The sequence below is a fragment of the Triturus cristatus genome, chromosome 4_2 (assembly GCF_964204655.1).
Source record: "Triturus cristatus chromosome 4_2, aTriCri1.1, whole genome shotgun sequence".
NCBI lineage: Eukaryota > Metazoa > Chordata > Amphibia > Caudata > Salamandridae > Triturus > Triturus cristatus.
Window position 1 is genome coordinate 875726516 of NC_140586.1, and position 16767 is coordinate 875743282.

General features: G+C 41.4%; 2 long non-coding RNA genes across 2 annotated transcripts in view; one reads left to right on the forward strand and one right to left on the reverse strand.

Moving 5' to 3' along the window:
• LOC146835301 (uncharacterized) overlaps positions 1-16767 on the reverse strand; it is a 109170-nt gene that overhangs the window by 2199 nt on the left and 90204 nt on the right. The window contains exon 2 of the long non-coding RNA XR_014960409.1: positions 1578-1842. This is a non-coding gene — a long non-coding RNA (uncharacterized LOC146835301). The remainder of the gene's footprint in view (positions 1-1577; positions 1843-16767) is intronic.
• LOC146835302 (uncharacterized) lies at positions 5380-10102 on the forward strand. Its single transcript, XR_014960711.1, has 5 exons — positions 5380-5451; positions 5599-5677; positions 5795-5871; positions 5973-6064; positions 9520-10102. It is a non-coding gene; the product is annotated as an uncharacterized LOC146835302 (long non-coding RNA).

The window sequence follows — 16767 nt, forward strand, 5'->3', positions numbered from 1 at the left end:
TGTGTTTGGGTAAATTCATTTTTTAAGATGTTTTGAACCTCAATCTCAACAACTTTCTCAAAGGTTTCTATATTATGCCCCACTAAACCTAAGGAGGGCGTAAATGTGGATTTGGGTTTAAAACCTGTGATGTTGTTAGACTCCCTAATGGGTTTGTCTTCAAAGAACCTCCTTAATCTAATTTTCCTGAAGAATAATCGTAAGTCCCTCTCTAGTTGGAATCTATTAGTTGTGGGTGTGGGGACGAAACTAAACCCCCTACTTAGTATGTCCATTTCATTATGGTTGAGTGCTCTGCTAGATAGGTTAATTATAAGCATTTTATCTAACGCCAGTATCTCTGGCGTCTGGTTTGCATGTACTCCTGTTGAGGTTGGTTCCGAACTTGTTGACCCCCCACTTGGTTCCCATTGTACCTGCCTCTTCTGTTTCGTTGATCTAAAAAAGTACCCTGTTGTTCGATGGGTCCTCGTGTGTTTTCTTCCCTATGTGTATATTCCTCTTCACTGCTTGATCCAGTGGTATCTGAAAATGTTATTTGTTTTCTATTGTTCCGTGTGTATCTAGGTCTTCTAGAGTAATTTCTATCCCATCCTGGTTCAGTTTTCTGATCATAGTAATTTTCTTTAAGGAATGGATAGGCAAGTTCCTGACTGAATCTGTTTATATCTTTTTTCAGTTTATTCGTCTTTTTGTTGGTAAGATAGTCTCTATACCCATCTACATCCTTATTGATCTCCTCCAATTTAGATTTAACGTCACCAAGAGCTGTTTTTTCAGACAACTCCTGTTCTAATTTGTCAATCGCTTCTCTTTCTATTATGATTATTTCTTGGGCAGTTTCTATGATGAGAAGCATCCAATCACGGCTGCAGCGGTTGGATATTTGGGTCCAAGTTTCTAAAAATGTTTTATTCTCAATGAATAACCCCGGTTCATTGCGTATCTGAAGGCCAATCGGTATAACACCAGATTTGACATATTCAATTAAAAATTCCGCATGGGCTTCTGTTCTCACCATCTTCTTTTTTAGATTAAGTAAGGTACCCCATTTTTCACCATTGCCCGTAACCACTGTGATTTTGTTGCTCTTATTGCTATTAATAATTCTGTTGTATTGGTCCTCGCTAAACCCAAAGGTTTTAAATGGATCCATTTGTCAAGGCTAACTAAAGCCGAAAAACACAAAAGTGTATTGGAATTTACTATGCAAGGGACAAAGTCCCTAACTCTCCAGTCACACGGACTGTGCTTAAATATCAAAAATAAACGAGAGGGGTCCCACTACACCAAGGGGAACAAGACACCAGATCAAGACACTATGTCAAATAAACAAGACCCCCTTGGGTATCTTATATAGCATACATCCGTTCATTCACATTTACTCACAAGAGCCAGGTATTAGCACCAATAGGAGTCCGGAAAGGTAATATATAGAAAATAATCAGTGTGTTTATTATTTATATCGTAAAAACATTAAAAAGCATTAAAAACAATTTATCACAAATTCCATGGGAGAGACAAAAAGATTTTAAGGGAAGTACAAAGGCAACGATATATTGTAGTATACGTCTTACACAGGCACTCAAAATGCATAGCTCGTGACAGAAAAGTTCATAAATGCATATTTAGTGAGCATTTCAATTTCCTCTTTCAATTGAATCCCAAGATATTGCCTGTGCCTTTTTGAACCTGATACTTTCTCGGTGTTCAAAGTCGTTGTGTAAATCCTTCCCAAAAAGTCTGTACAAAAAAGCGACGCGTTTCGGTGGTATCTTGTGATTCCCCACCTTCTTCAGGCTGGCACAAATGCTTGTAACACAACTCCCACAAAGAATATATCTAGAAGATCAAGATAAAACATTTTTTTACATATCATATATTTATACATCATAAATATAACGTTTCTTACTTTAAATTGCATGTTTATACGATACTAATAATGTCCTATGGAAGGGTAACAGCAACCCTAACTACAATAAACAAACAAAATCTTTAAAAAACCTTTAAAAAAACGATAATTCTAAATACCACATTCTCGTCCTCCAAATTGATGCCATACACATACACTCTTAGAAAATCCCAAAGCTCCATATATACACGTGTATCATACAAGTAAGTCTCATACATCAATGGATTATCGGTTAAATCGGGGCTACCCACCTATTTGAGGGTATGCCGGAGGCTCAAAATGATCACTCCTTCATCAAGAACAGCTTTCAATCACAGAGTATATCGTACTATTTTTCTCACTCTGTGATGGGGGGCAACCTCCTCCCTAGAAAAATATATGTATGAGTGCGTGTGTGATATCACATCAAATAAAACTAAGTATAGGAACAACTCATAATATTGTTGTGTCATGCCCTCCTTAAACTTAGTACCTTATGAGATCCTTAAATGTGGCACATATGTATCACTCGGTAAGAAGTTGTAAAGCGTGCCGTGCCGCAACAGTTGCACTATAAAAATAGAAATGGAACCCTAGTTAATTACTGAATTACATGAACTAGGGTGGAGCTAAAAAAGCACCTTTCATGAATTTAAACCAAAAATTACCTGAATGTTAAGGTCCAAATTTTAACAACCCACAGAGGCTATGGGGCTCCTTATAGCACCAGCTTAGGTCCAAGAGAAACGCCGTAGTTAATTAATTGTCAACTGGCAAGCCGGTAGTCTGTAGGGAAGATAGTGTAAACTCAATAGATTCCCGAGGTAGAAGAGCTAAATATATTAACTAAAACGCTCTAGTAGTATTGTTTATAGAGCCCCAATAATATTGCGGGCAAACCCACTCCCCGTTATGGAGGGAAATATTCTAGTGCATGGGGAGGGTTAAAGCTCTTATTCAGTCTCCATTAAAAAGGCCAAACGATTTTACTTAGCTACGCTGTAAATATCACGCGGCTGGTTGTTCGGCGAACCTAATACCTAGGTAGACTTACCGGGACTGAAAAGCCTCACGACCTGCCTCTAATCTCCGTCTGGTACTTCGGTGGAGCAAGCCTCATACGAGACCTGTTTATAAAGCCGTACTTGATTCCGCTAGTAAATTGGGTCATAGAAATTGAAACAGGACTAATCCCTCTCGTATTGGTCGCCATCTTGGAGTGGATACGATGGATCCAGCCGTCGTATTAGCAAAAAAGCGTACTCATTATTGCGCAAAGCGACGCCATTAATGAGTGGTTAAGTATATATTGCGAGAAATATGAAAACAAGTAACGAACACGATCATAGTGCTCACAGATATATAATTATTCAGTTTTCTATTATATATATATTTATATGCACCGTGGATTGATTCCATCATCTTTTGGGGTCGTTACATAGACGACTGTCTTTTGATTTGGTCTGGGAGTGACACTGAGTTGGTCCAGTTCTGCTCTTATCTTAATACCAACAATTTTGGGATGCAATTTACTATGGACTATAGTACTTCAAGTGTAACATTTCTTGATGTAGAACTTTATGTCAAAGATGATAAATTGAATAGTCGTTTATTTAGCAAAAGCACTTCCTGCAATTCTATATTACATGCAGACAGCAATCTCCCCTTACATCAAGTGCATACTATTCCCTATGGTGAATTTCTAAGAGCAAGACGCAATTGTAGTGACGAGTTGGAATTTGCTAATTGCATTAAGGACATGAAACAGAGATTTCAGAGGAGAGGCTATTCACCCTCAATCCTTAAAAAAGCTGAGAATAGGATTTCTAGGGTTCAGTGAACTGACACTCTACTCCCTAGAAAAACGGTGACTACTAAGCAGAGCATACGTATGGTAACAGACTACAATGCCCTTAGTTACACTATCAGAAAAAGCCTCAACAAACATAGGTGTATCTTACAGACTGACACTTCCCTCAGAGACTTTCTCACCAGTCACCCACAAATTACTTTTAGACGTGGTAACAATTTACGCAGGAGACTTAGTCCCACCGTGCCCAGGTGTCAGAATAAACAATCATGGCTCACCCCACTTACTCTTGGTTTCCATAAATGTGGCTGTTGTGGGGTTTGCAAATGGGCGAAACATAAAACCTTGTCTTTTCTTGGCCATAATGGCAGGTCATATGTTATCAAATCAAACATCAACTGCACCACTAAATATGTGGTCTACATCATTGAATGTACTTGTGGCAAACAATATGTGGGTAGCACCATCAGGGCACTGAAAGAAAGAATTGGAGAACATACTAGGGTGATACATCGATGTGATGCGAGCTACCCTGTAGCGTTACATACAGCTACTTGTCCTTCACAAAGCACTCAAAAGGGTTTCCAATTTTTTGGAATTGAAACTGTTAATCAAGGAGTACGAGGGGGTAACAGAGAACTCTGATTAAGACAGTCTAAGGCAATTTGGATAATGCGCCTTCAGACGGTTGAACATGGTCTCAATTATGATTCCGAAATGCAATACTTTCTGGGTTAATTGCTCATGTACATCTGTTGGTTAGGACATATCCATTTGAAGCAATTCTATTTTCTGCTAGATGGCAATGTGGCATTTACTGTGTGTGTTTTTTATGTCATGTTCTTTCAATATGTACCTGTCCATACTCCATCTTGGTGGATGCTCTTTTGCACTTTACTTGACTTCGGATTGTATGTCATTCTAATCATTACTCGTGTTTTTATTCCATTGATGTTGGTTCGTGCATTTTTGGTAGACCACGATTTTCTTCTATGTTGATCCTTTTATTCTACAGTATCGTTTTGCTGATGGTTATTGTTTTATGTTGTCACTTTAATTATGTTTTCATTCTGCTGTTGCATATATTTCTCCGTTTTTTCATGTAATCATTTTTATTATTTTTGTGGCTGTTTTATTGGGGTGTTTCGTGCAATATTTTTTGTTATACTACATATGTTTCTATGTTTGTATCTGCCTTTTTTTGCAAACAATATGTTTGTTTATTATTTATATTTCATGATGTCACTATATTGGTGTCTATTCTTATTCTGTACTTGGCTCTCTTTTTCCTTCACATGATTGATGTAATTTTATTTGTGGTTTTATGTTTGATCTGTCCTTTATGTTTACTTCTTACTTTTACCTTTACTTTAATTCTTGGATTGCTTTGATTTCCTTGATTTCCTTGCTTTCTTACTTGGCTCCTTGCTTTTCATTTTATTTGATTGGGAGATTGGTGCGTTTTTTGTGGTGTGGTTGCGTCTTATTAACAGGCATCCTGATCGTGTAGTTATACTTTTTGATCCGTGATTTGGGCTTTTCTTGCTCTCTTTGTCATTGTGGTCACGTTGTGATAGTTGTTTCCGGTTTCACCGGGCTGATCACTTCCTTTTTGAGCTTACTGAATATAGATACGGTCTAGTCCTCGAGCCTTTTACTTCCGATTTATAGTACTTCCGGGTAACACTCACCTCAGTGATTTGCTTACCGGACGGGTGCCGCCAGGACGTGTTTTTTTGCTGCCATAAATGTGAGTTTTACTCAGGGTTTATTTCGATTAGCATTCACATTTTTTTCCAGTTGTATATTTGCATGGCTGGTCATGCTTTGTTGTTATGTGATCAACACAGATTGATCCCCCGGTTTTGACTTTGGGCTATGTCATGTCTTTACATAGGTGCAGTTTGCGGACATTTACTCGTGTCGTGACTGTTTGGCCCTACTAACGTTGTTCTGGATACATGCACACCGGCTACGTGAGTGGTTTATTTGTAATGTTACATATACGTTATGATACAGTGTTTTTTGTGCCTTATATATCGTTTTTATCCTTAACTTAGATATTTATTTTACTTATTACTCTCTTCTCACAGAGACTTTTTATTCGTGATTTGGGCCTTCTTGGTACTGGCGGCGTTTGCTATGACATTGAACTGTGTTTACAATTAAGGTGAGACTGAGCAATTTTGTTACCCATGGATTTATTTGGATGCGCTTTCCATTAGGGAACATATACTCTGTGACGCTGTTTTCCTCTCACTGTTCTCACAGGTATCTGTACATATCCGAGTTTCTTGACTGATTTATCGTCTCTACTGACTGGTTTGACACTCAGCCGGGTTGGAATTATCACCGGCTGTGTGGTAAGAACACCCTTTATTCTTTTCACTTTTTTGATTCTTCTTTTGGCTTAGTGATATTTCTGTTGTGTTCTTCATTCTGATGTTTTGAACAGGGTTTTTTAAATATCTTGTTTAAGCATCAACTGCAGTCTTGCGACTGTTGGCAGGTATTTGGCGTTTTTGATCGCTCTTCACTTACTGTGTTCTGGCACTTTCCCTTGGGTGTTTTTCACCTTTTCTTTTTGTCTCGGTGAATTCTCTGGAAGTATTCTTCTCACATAGAGGTGTTCTTTTGTTGTCTTGAACAAATGTGTTTTGCACTTGGTTCTTTTGTCCCACATGGTATTTTCTTCTTGTATATATTGGGCGTTTACTCTTGTTATATTGTGAAGAGATTACTAGTGCAACTTCCTAGTATTCTCTATGGTGTAATGGATTGATTCATGACTGTATTACTGTACTTTTGTTCCTTTTTTGTTTGGTTTGTTGCGTTGGTGTCCCTTTTATTCTACTCATGGTTGAGAGGAATTCTCCCTCTTCACTTCTTGTAATGTTCTTTCAGAAAACTTTTTTTGTATCTTTCCCAGCCCTGAAGAGTCTTGGGATTATTTTTTCCCCGACGAAACACGTGTCGGCTGGTCATGCTGCTTTGAGGATTAAAGAACTACGTGTTCATATCCGAACGACTTGTCTTCATCTTTGTGCTTACCTTTGTCAACATTGACTTTATGACCATATGTGTGCACAGGATTGCTTTGATTGGCGCTATGCACCGTTTGATCCCACCTGTGATTTCTGGGGGAGCAGAAATGTTTGGGAGCCTTGATGTTGTGGGGTTAAATCAGCTTTGCTCAGGAAGCTGTCAGCACCAGTTTACCAGTTTTGGGCAACACTAAATAAGAATAGACCAGAGGGTGAACGTCTGAAGTCGAGGAAGCGGAGCTCAAGGCGCTATAGGTTTGGACTGACGAGCGCCTCGTTGAAGGAGCGAGAGATGCAATGCTCCTTCTTGCCGCTAGAGCTCATGCTCCTCCAAAGCAAACAAGTAGCGCGTCACCAAACACTGCTGCATGACATAAATCCAAGCCCTGAGCACATACAAAAAGTGTCCAAGAAAATACTCTCAACGTCTTGTTCAAGTCAACACGTTTCATCTTCGGATTTAATGTCACCCTATAATTTTTCAGGGCTGGAATACGTCAAGCAATATATGCTTTTTGATATTTGCTGTAGAATGCTTTTATGATTTTAATTAATCGAATAAAGTGGAATTTGACTGACTGACGTCAAGCAATGACATTTCTCAATGTAATGTAAGAAGGTGGAGATGTTCAAGACCCAGGACAAGGAGGCAAGGCAGTGCCAGACGTCTCACTGCGTGAAGAGCACCCTAAGGACCAGTAGCCATGTCACGAGGGTGCACCATGGACGAGATGACTCATCATGCTGAGTACCGTAGGCACAGAGCTGAGGGCCTGGATACCTACGACCTGCTTCACCGCGGACTTCGAGATGTATGGACTGTTCCCAGGGACACATGTTCGTATCTGCTCATCTCTGTCCTCAATGTGGACTACAAGATTCTCGCAAAGGTGATGGCCGACCGCCTAAAGAAAGTGATAGTGAAGATTGTTCCCCCTGACCATTCCTATGGGATACTGGGTCGACAAATCGCCCTGGTTCGGGACACGATCGAGTATGTCAAGGGCCGCAAGGTCCAGACGGCCTTGGTCAGCCTGGACCAGGAAAAGGCGTTCAACCGCGCTTCCCATGAGATCATGGTCCGAACACTCAGAGCACTGGGACTGGGAGACTTCTTCTTTGACTTGGTAACCACAATGTATAGAGACATCTCCAGCAAGGCTTTGGTAAATGGCTGGAGAACCGACCCGTTCCCCATCCTGTCGGGGGTGAGGCTCTCCCCCCTTCTGTTCATCTGTGTGATTGAGCTCCTCGCCGAATGTATCGGGCAAAACAAGAACATCAGAGGAGTGAAGGCACCAGGAAGCAGAAGTTAGGGCGAAGTGAGGTTCTCCCTCTACATGGATGACATCTCAGTTTTCTGTGCGGACGCACCATCTGTGAAAGAGCTGGAGAGGACTTGTATCATGTTTGGGAAAGCGTCAGGAGCAAAGATCAACAGCGCCAAGTCATAAAGCCTACTCGTCGGACACTGGACCCCTACCCGAGACCCACTCCAATTCCCTATCAAACAGGACTTCCTGAAGATCCATGGAGTCTGGTTCGGCAGACACGGTGCAGCGTAGAAGACGTGGAAAGTAAGACTGGTGAAGACGAGGCAGAAGCTGGGACTCTGGAGCCTCTGGAAGCTGATTATCGAAGGGAAGTCTTTGGTCCTGCAGAACGAGACCCTGCCAGTGCACTAGTACGTCGTTCAAGTGTGGCCGGTGCAGACCAGAACGGCCAAGGCCATCAAGAGAATGATCTGCTACTTCACCTGGAACTTGAAGATGGACAGAGTGAAGAGGACGGTGATGTTCAAGACCCACGACAAGGGAGGCAAAGGAGTGCCAGACATCGCCACCATCCTGAGGGGAATCTTCGTGTCCCACTGCTGGAGCGGGGAATTCAAAAATTTTGTATACCCCCCCTATTTTGCATGTTTTTAATAATTAATTAATTGTAATATCAATATTAGTTTGATGAGGAGAACTAATCAACCATATTAATAGTCGGAATACACGTGGGAACGCATTTGCATGACTAAATTATTATGTAAACAGAGGGGCAGATTTACGTTCCCTGGCGCATCCCTGCAAATCAGCAGGGATGCGCCAGGGAAGATGAGTCACGCAAGTTTGCCCTTGCGCCACCGCAGGTGCATCGTGGTGCAAGGACGAGCAGATGCGTGACGCATCTGCCGGCGTAAGGTTGGCGCAGTGCTGAAGTTGTGTCGCAAGCGCGACGCAACTCCAGCACTGTTCCAACCTGGCCTATCCCTAACATGATGCGTCAGGCCCTATGCCTCCTTGAAGCAGGCGTAAGGATTTGACGCACCAGCGTCGGAAAAGTGACTGCGTGAAATCTTGTAGATTTCACTGCGTCACTTTTCCGAGGCTTTTTTCGACGTAACGCCCACCCTGCATACATTAAACCTGACGTGGGTTTAATGTGGCGCAGGGCTTTACAATGTGACGCATCTCCCTAGATGCATCACGTTGTAAATCTGTCACAGCATGGCGCTAGCTTTGCAACGGTGGCGCAAAAGTGGCGCACGGGGCTTGTAAATCTGCCCATAAGTATGTACGCATACTAATATTAGAAGAATAGAAAATGGCATGATAAATGTTGTTTTTGTGATGTATTTGTGATTTGTACTTTATTAAATGAGTATAAATTGCTTTGAGTGTTGCTTTTGCTAGATAAATACACACACATATGGGTATTAGCGAGGGAATACCATTTTATTAATCATTTCCATGTATTAATTACGTTTTGTGTTTCTTTTACTTAAGTTGACCATTTCGGCCTAGTCAAAATGGCTGAACAAGACGATGAAAATGACTATTCTGACAACGCAAGGTTTTGGATGATGTGCGCCTGCGCGAATGCTCAGCAACGGTGGCCTCTTCCTGACCTTAACCAGGCTGTACCCATCAAGGCCATTCTGGGATGCATGCCAGCTTCTTTAAACAATGGGTTTTCTTTGAGAACCGGAATCAGCGAGTAATACATTTTACATGAACATTCATCATGGGAACTTTCCTTGTCGTCCCGAACTGACCAATCAGAGACATTCAATAATAATATTCGATACTTTTGGAATGTGGTTTTACTATAAAATATGGTAGAATAGTGAGGTGACATCTGCGACCCTTCAAAGCTCATCCTTGGTTCCTGACGTTACGCTGACGGAGAGGACGGTGACACTGCAGGACAGCTGTTTCCCTGAATCTTTGGCAGACTGAACTGATGCCCAAACTTTGACTTAGAAGATGACAATTAGCAAGAATAGGTAATTATGATGATTAGCAGTTTGAATAAACTAACGATTTAATTTGCATTATTTAGATAAAAATTGAATTAATTAATCACAAATGAGTCGAGTTGTTTATTCATTGAAAATGTATGGATTAAAAGTCTGCTGAGCTAGAAAATCATTATACCAGCAACTAACTGATTAATCGAAAAAATCCATGAGAGGAATATCGAAGGTGGAAGTTAGGCCAGATGAGATAAAGGAGGTCAGGTGGATTTATTGTTCATTCAGGCAAAGGAGTATTTCCTCTCATGACAGTGTTCGGAACTAATCACCTCCCGAGAAGAACAGACTGATGGTGAGTGAATGTTGCTGTTATGGGCCCCACCAGCGAATGTATTGATTGAGTGTGTTTGTGAAATCATTTGGTCTGTGACAGAGGGAGGGATTTAGTGTTCCGCGCTGCAGCAGTTTTTCTGGTAACAAGAAGATGGTTGTTATTGTTTTGGTTTGGTGATTATTGCTTGTACATAGCTTATTGGTTATTGATGATTGATTTGTATTGGTATATGTACTAACACTCTATGTTGAGTTGCGTTGAGTTTCATGTTTTTTGCACGGCTTCTGGGATGTAGGAAGTCGGAAGTTTGTAACGGTTCCGTAGTAGAGCAGAGGTAAGCGCTGCTCTCGGTAAAGACGGAATTGTTGTCGTCCTGTAGGTACACAAGGGGAAACGTGTAACGATTGAAGTTGCACGACGCATTGTCTGGGTTCGATTCGGTGACATCGCTGTGTGTTGCCATTAGAAAATTTCTGTATTGAGAGAAGTGTGTATGAAAGCGAAGGTTACCTGTGAAATTCTGGTCTTAGGTACCAGGGATCCAACTGGCATTCCGATAACGCTTATCACTGGAAAGGTAATAGGTACTCTCTGAGCTTGTTTGAAGGACAAAGGAGAGGTAAGCGCTGCTTTGTTAACGAGTGTTATAATTCTGTAGTAGGACAGACTGTTCGTTGTTCTCAGGAAAGGCAGAATTCTGTGTGAATGTACTACGTTTTACGTATGAAAGTGTGTGTATGAAAAAGGCATTTCGATTAATTGCGAAACATCTGGTTTTATTTCTCATGAACATTGGGTCTCCAACTAGGTGTCTTAATTCTAGAGAAGTGATTGGTTGATGCTTGCTAGAAGGGTGAAGTAGAGGGATGTGCTACTTTATCAACGGAAGTAACGATTCCGTAGTAGGGCAGAGGTAAGCGCTGCTCTTGGGAAAGACGGAATTCTCGTGAGAAAGGTCTATTGCTATTCTTTGGTTAGCGAAGCGGACAATGGAGATGTTTCTATGTTGTTACTAACAGAACTGTAGAAATTGAAACAAAAACCTACCAAGTGGTTTTGTGAAGGAAGGGTAGGCAGGAGCAGGAGCTACCGCAGCGACTGCTGACGACAAGATAACCGTGCTGGGATTGAACAGTAAAACGCTCTGATTGGTGAGTTAGTGTACGCCGCGCTAGGATTGGAGAAAATACAGGGTGACGTAAACGCTCCAGATTGGTGCGTTGGTGTGAGTCGCGCTGGGATTTGCGAATTGTGACAGTGACGTAGACGCTCCGGATTGGTGCGTTGGTGTGAGTCGCGCTGCGATTGGACGGAAAACAGTGCAGTTGTAAGAAGAGACTAGGGATAAACAGAAGACAGGAAAATGTATTACAATTCAACAGAAAAGAAGAAGAAATTGTTATTTGGTAGAATTAAAGGGTGGTTTAAGAAAGACAAACCGATTGTGACAAGGTAAGGACAGTTACTTCCTCCATCGAAAACACCTGCATCCTTCATGGTTGCAAAATACGGATATCATACTTGTATTTGGTTAGACAATTGGGTGAAATATACGAGGGACGATGGAGTCTTAGCTTTTCCAGAACATGGTTCGTTTAATTTAGCAATCTTGAGAAACTTGAGAGAGAAAATTATGAATTTAGAACCAAGACCTAGACTGACGCAGTTTGAGGCATTGACAGAATGGGAAGATGAAATGCATGAATGAGAAAAACAAAGAAGTGGCAGAAGATATAGGTATCTGTTTGGGCGACAGTATGATCATGAAAATCATAATGATCGAATGAGAAGATGGCGGGAAGCAAGTATGACTGAAGGTCTGTTCCCCGTAAGAACTACAGGAGAAAATGAAGGAAGAAAGTGTGTAGAAAAGAGACATAATGTAGAATCGAGAAGGTATGGAGCGAATGAGTCAGAAGATGATGTTCTTGATGATATGTTTTATAAAAATCCAACACCGTATCGACCAGAACCAGAAATACTAACACCAAGTGCCCCAATGAGAGAAACATTGCGAATTATTAAGACAGAACCCATGTCACAAGATTTAGAAGGAAGTAACTCCATTAGAGAAGCAGAAATAGGATCAGAAAATAGAACAAATGGTGAAAATTCTATGGAATTAGCGAAAACGACACTAGAATTAACTGAGAAAATAAGAGAATTGACTAAGAACCTAGAAGCAGTGACCGCTCCAGTACTAACGATGGGTCCAGTAATGCCCATTTTTGAGAAACAAAAAGATAGTGAACATTGTTTAACAGTTCCTTATACGAGCAATAGACAGGCTGAACAGCCGCAACTGAGACAAAGTGAGAATCCATGGAGACAGACGATAAGTATGATCGAACCGAATGTTTCAAACAATCCATTCATAAGTCAGGATTCCTCTGAAAGGAGCAGAATGACAGTAGAATCAATATTAGAACCGCAAAGGGTTTCAGAACAAGGTAGTGTAGAGAAACCAGTAGGACCATCTACAGATGAACTAAGGGGCATATTATCAAGCCAGGCGATAAAATTATCGCCGCTTTAGCGGCAGAAAACTGCCGCTAAAACGGCGATAATGGGCTTGATAATATGCTCTATGGAATTCCAATTGATGCCCATGTTAGATGTCCTTCACATCTAACATGGGCATCAATTGGAATTCCATAGAGCATATTATCAAGCCCATTATCGCCGTTTTAGCGGCAGTTTTCTGCCGCTAAAGCGGCGATAATTTTATCGCCTGGCTTGATAATATGCCCCTAAGTGAGTGGTTAAGAAGCTTGCAGAGAAAAGACAAAGAATCCCAATCAATTGATGTGGCTAAATTAAGAATGGTACTAGAAGAATTAATAGTAGGAACTATCCCCACAGAAAAGTTGAAAAACTACCAGGATGAGGAATTACTATTTTTGTGTAAAAGTGTGACGTGGAGAGCGAAGAACCTACATGAGAGGTTAGAAGAAGTGGCAAATGAGATGGGAATTGAAATTGATAAGGTAAAAGCCTTACAGAAACCCTATCGAGTAGATTTCACTGAAAAAGATATTGAAAACATGAATACCACAGGACGGATAGGTCAGATTAAGGACATAATGACTTTATTGAGAAAATGGAGAGATGTGGACAAATGGAGAAGTAGGTGGTATAGAAAACGTGATGATGCATCAGACAGGGCATTTTCAGCCTTCCCAGTAAGAGAAAAGGAAAAAGTAGTGACAGAATGCCCCATGAGAGAGATTCCTGGAGGAGGTTATGTACATGTCCCATGGACAAGACAGGATATTTCGTCTTTCACAAATGATTTCCCTCGACTGCGGGAAAAGCCTGTTGAGTGGTACAGACACGTAGACAGATTTGTTAAATTATCCAAAGTACTATGGATTCATTTGAATAGCTTGTCTGGCATAATTGTACCAGCAGATTTATGGACAGAGTGCAAAATCATGATAAATTGGCCAACAAAGGAATACCCAAGGGATCCTAAAACAGGAGCACCAGACCCTGAGGTAATTAAGAAATATGAACAAGTTATGGTATTTTTGAAAAATAAGGTACCCCCAAAAGAGACAGATTGGGTTAAAATTGATCGAACACATCAGGAAGGTAAGTAGTCAGTGCATGCATATTACGAGAGGCTAATACTAGCTTTTAAGCAGTTTAGTGGAGATGAGAATCTGAGTGAGAAAGATTTGAGTCACTTTGTATACAGATTTGTATATGGTTTACGCCCTGAAATTGGTGACATGATTAAACAACATACTGTTGATTGGCAAAGCAAGAAAATCGATGAGATATTGAGACATGCTAAATATTTTAGTGATGAGATTGAGGCAAAACAACGAAAACTGAAAGAAAAGGCTATGTGGGCACAAGTGAAAGTAGCAGAAAGGCAGGAAGCTCAATTAGTGGAACAAGCAAAAGACCCAGGAGCGAGACAAAGATTTGGACCTGGGAAATGGAAGGGTAATATAGAAGAAGCTAAAAAGAAGTTCCCATGCCACAATTGCGGTAGGATAGGGCATTGTAAATCCGAGTGTAAATTTCCCCCAAGCACTAACAATGAAAATCCATCATTGAACCCACAGGTGCAGCATGAGGTGAGTGGTCAACTGCAGCAACAGCAGCAGGTTGTTAACCCTCAGAATAAGGTGCCAAAACCGCCTTTTCCACAGAGCAGAAATACACAGAAGTATAGTAATGAATCGGGATTCTGCAATGAAGAACAGGTAAATAAGCTGCCACACACTAGTGCTGTTTCGCAGTATTGGCTGCAACGCGATGAGAGTGACTCAGAAAAAAGTTATTGATGGTGCCGAAGGGAGGAAGAGGAGTGCGTACTTGGCACAACTCTAGAAGTAGACCAGACAGGACCATTTGTAGATGGGAAGGTTAATGATGAAAATATTACATTCCTAGTCGATACTGGAGCTACTCGATCAACTGTTAGATCAGCTGATGTTAAGAATTTTCCTCTCTCGGATGAAACGATCCAAGTAGTTGGTGTATCCAACAGACAGATTAGAACTTACCTTACAGAACCAGTGAAAGTTAGAATAGGGACATTTTCAGAAATGCACCGCTTTGTGGTGTGTGACACCAGTCCTGTGGATTTGTTGGGAAGGGACCTGTTGTGCAAAATGAATTGCACGATATTTTGTACTCCGGATGAAATAGCATTTGAAACTCCAGATGATGATGTACTGTATAAAATGACCATAGCTAACAGAGAAAATGAGGTTACCGAAACATATGCTGTATTCAACCCTGATGAATTACCTAAAGAATTAAAACAGTCTGTAAAAGCAGAAGTGTGGGATTTCACTGGAGAGGATGTAGGACTAATGAGAACTGTAGACCCAGTAAAAATAACTGTAAAAGAAGGAGTAACATATCCAAACGTCCCACAATATAAATTGACACCTGAAATAATCGAAGGAGTAACTCCTGTAATAGAGAAAATGATCAGGCAAGGAATTTTGAGAGAAGTAATGAGCAGTCCATGTAATTCACCAATAATGGGACTGAAAAAGCCTAATGGGAAATTCAGAATAGTTTTTTTTTTTTTTTTTTTAAACCAAGGAGGGACACGGAGCCAAGTTTATGAGGTCCTGCTCGTAGGCACCAAGGAAGTACTGTATAAGGAATGAGCAGTTCCTAGGAGTTACTGACTAGGAAGGGGGGGAAGGGGGAAGAACAGGTCTTTCTTCGAAATGCCCTCACACACCCCAAGGGATGTCATGCTTCATCATTTGGGCATTTGCCCCTCGTCAGGCCGGCGCTGCAATGCCTGACGGGCTCCCGAAACCGGGGCTCTTTATCGGGGATCTTTTGAAGAAGCCGTATGGGTGCGTGTGGGTGTGAGGGCTGGGTAGTGCACAAGGAGTGAGGTAAGTAAAAAAGGTATAGAGCCGTCCTTCTTAATTCAAGTTTTTATTATTGAGGTGGCTCCAGCCTTATTAAAATTATGTAGAAGCCCTGTATAGGAGTAATGTTCCATGAGGGATAATCAAGCGTAGATGTGGTCAACATGTTTCGTGCCCCAGCTGCCCCAGAAGGGGTCAATGGCACTTCGTCAGGACCAAATTGTAAGTGTGAGGTGAGTGCACTACCGTTTAGCACTAGTTGCTAGAAACGGTAGGGGGTAATTAATTAGGAACTGGTACTGGGATGTAGAGAGACCTGTGGGAGAAGGGAGATAAAGGGGAATAGAAACAAGGAGTGGGGAAAAAAAAGGAGAAACACAACCAGCGGTTAGACCAGCCTAGAGGCATACAATACATGCACTGGAGGGTAATACGGTAAAAAGCACACAAGTGATGTTTAAAAGTGAATTCACTCTATAATCTCAAGGTCCGGCCAGAGGGTGAAGGTGGACGGGGTCGATACGTCGTGACTATATCAACGGCAAGGTGCCAGGGGTGATTGCTTGGCAAAGGACCCAGTGCAGCGTGATCGGAAGATAGGCGGTCTCATGTGGCTAAATTGAGGAACCAATTATATTCATCTAATCAGTCGTAATAGTTGGTGAGGTTCTCTATAAACGACCGACACTACTCACATGTGCATTGACAAAAAATTAAATGATTTAATTAAACAAAACGGATCGTAGTGGACCGTGAGCCGGAAATAAACTGACTATTGGTATAAAGGGGCTGAAAACAGCCAGCCCAGAGGAGAAGGACGGGGAGACTAATGGTGAACTGTTTTCAACTGACATAAAAGCATGCAACTAGACGCGCTGGTGTCAGGGGTATGTTGCGCGGGGCACACGGTAAAAGACTCACCCCTCGTGACCTAGTCCCGGCTGACGGGGATAAGACCAGAGCACATTAGTTGCTCCGGTATCTATGAAAAATTCCTCAGGAAGCAACTCCAGTTCTGAGTCGCAAGGCACGTACCATCACAACCAACAACCTAGAAGACCTACTAATACCATGTACGGATACGGCCAAC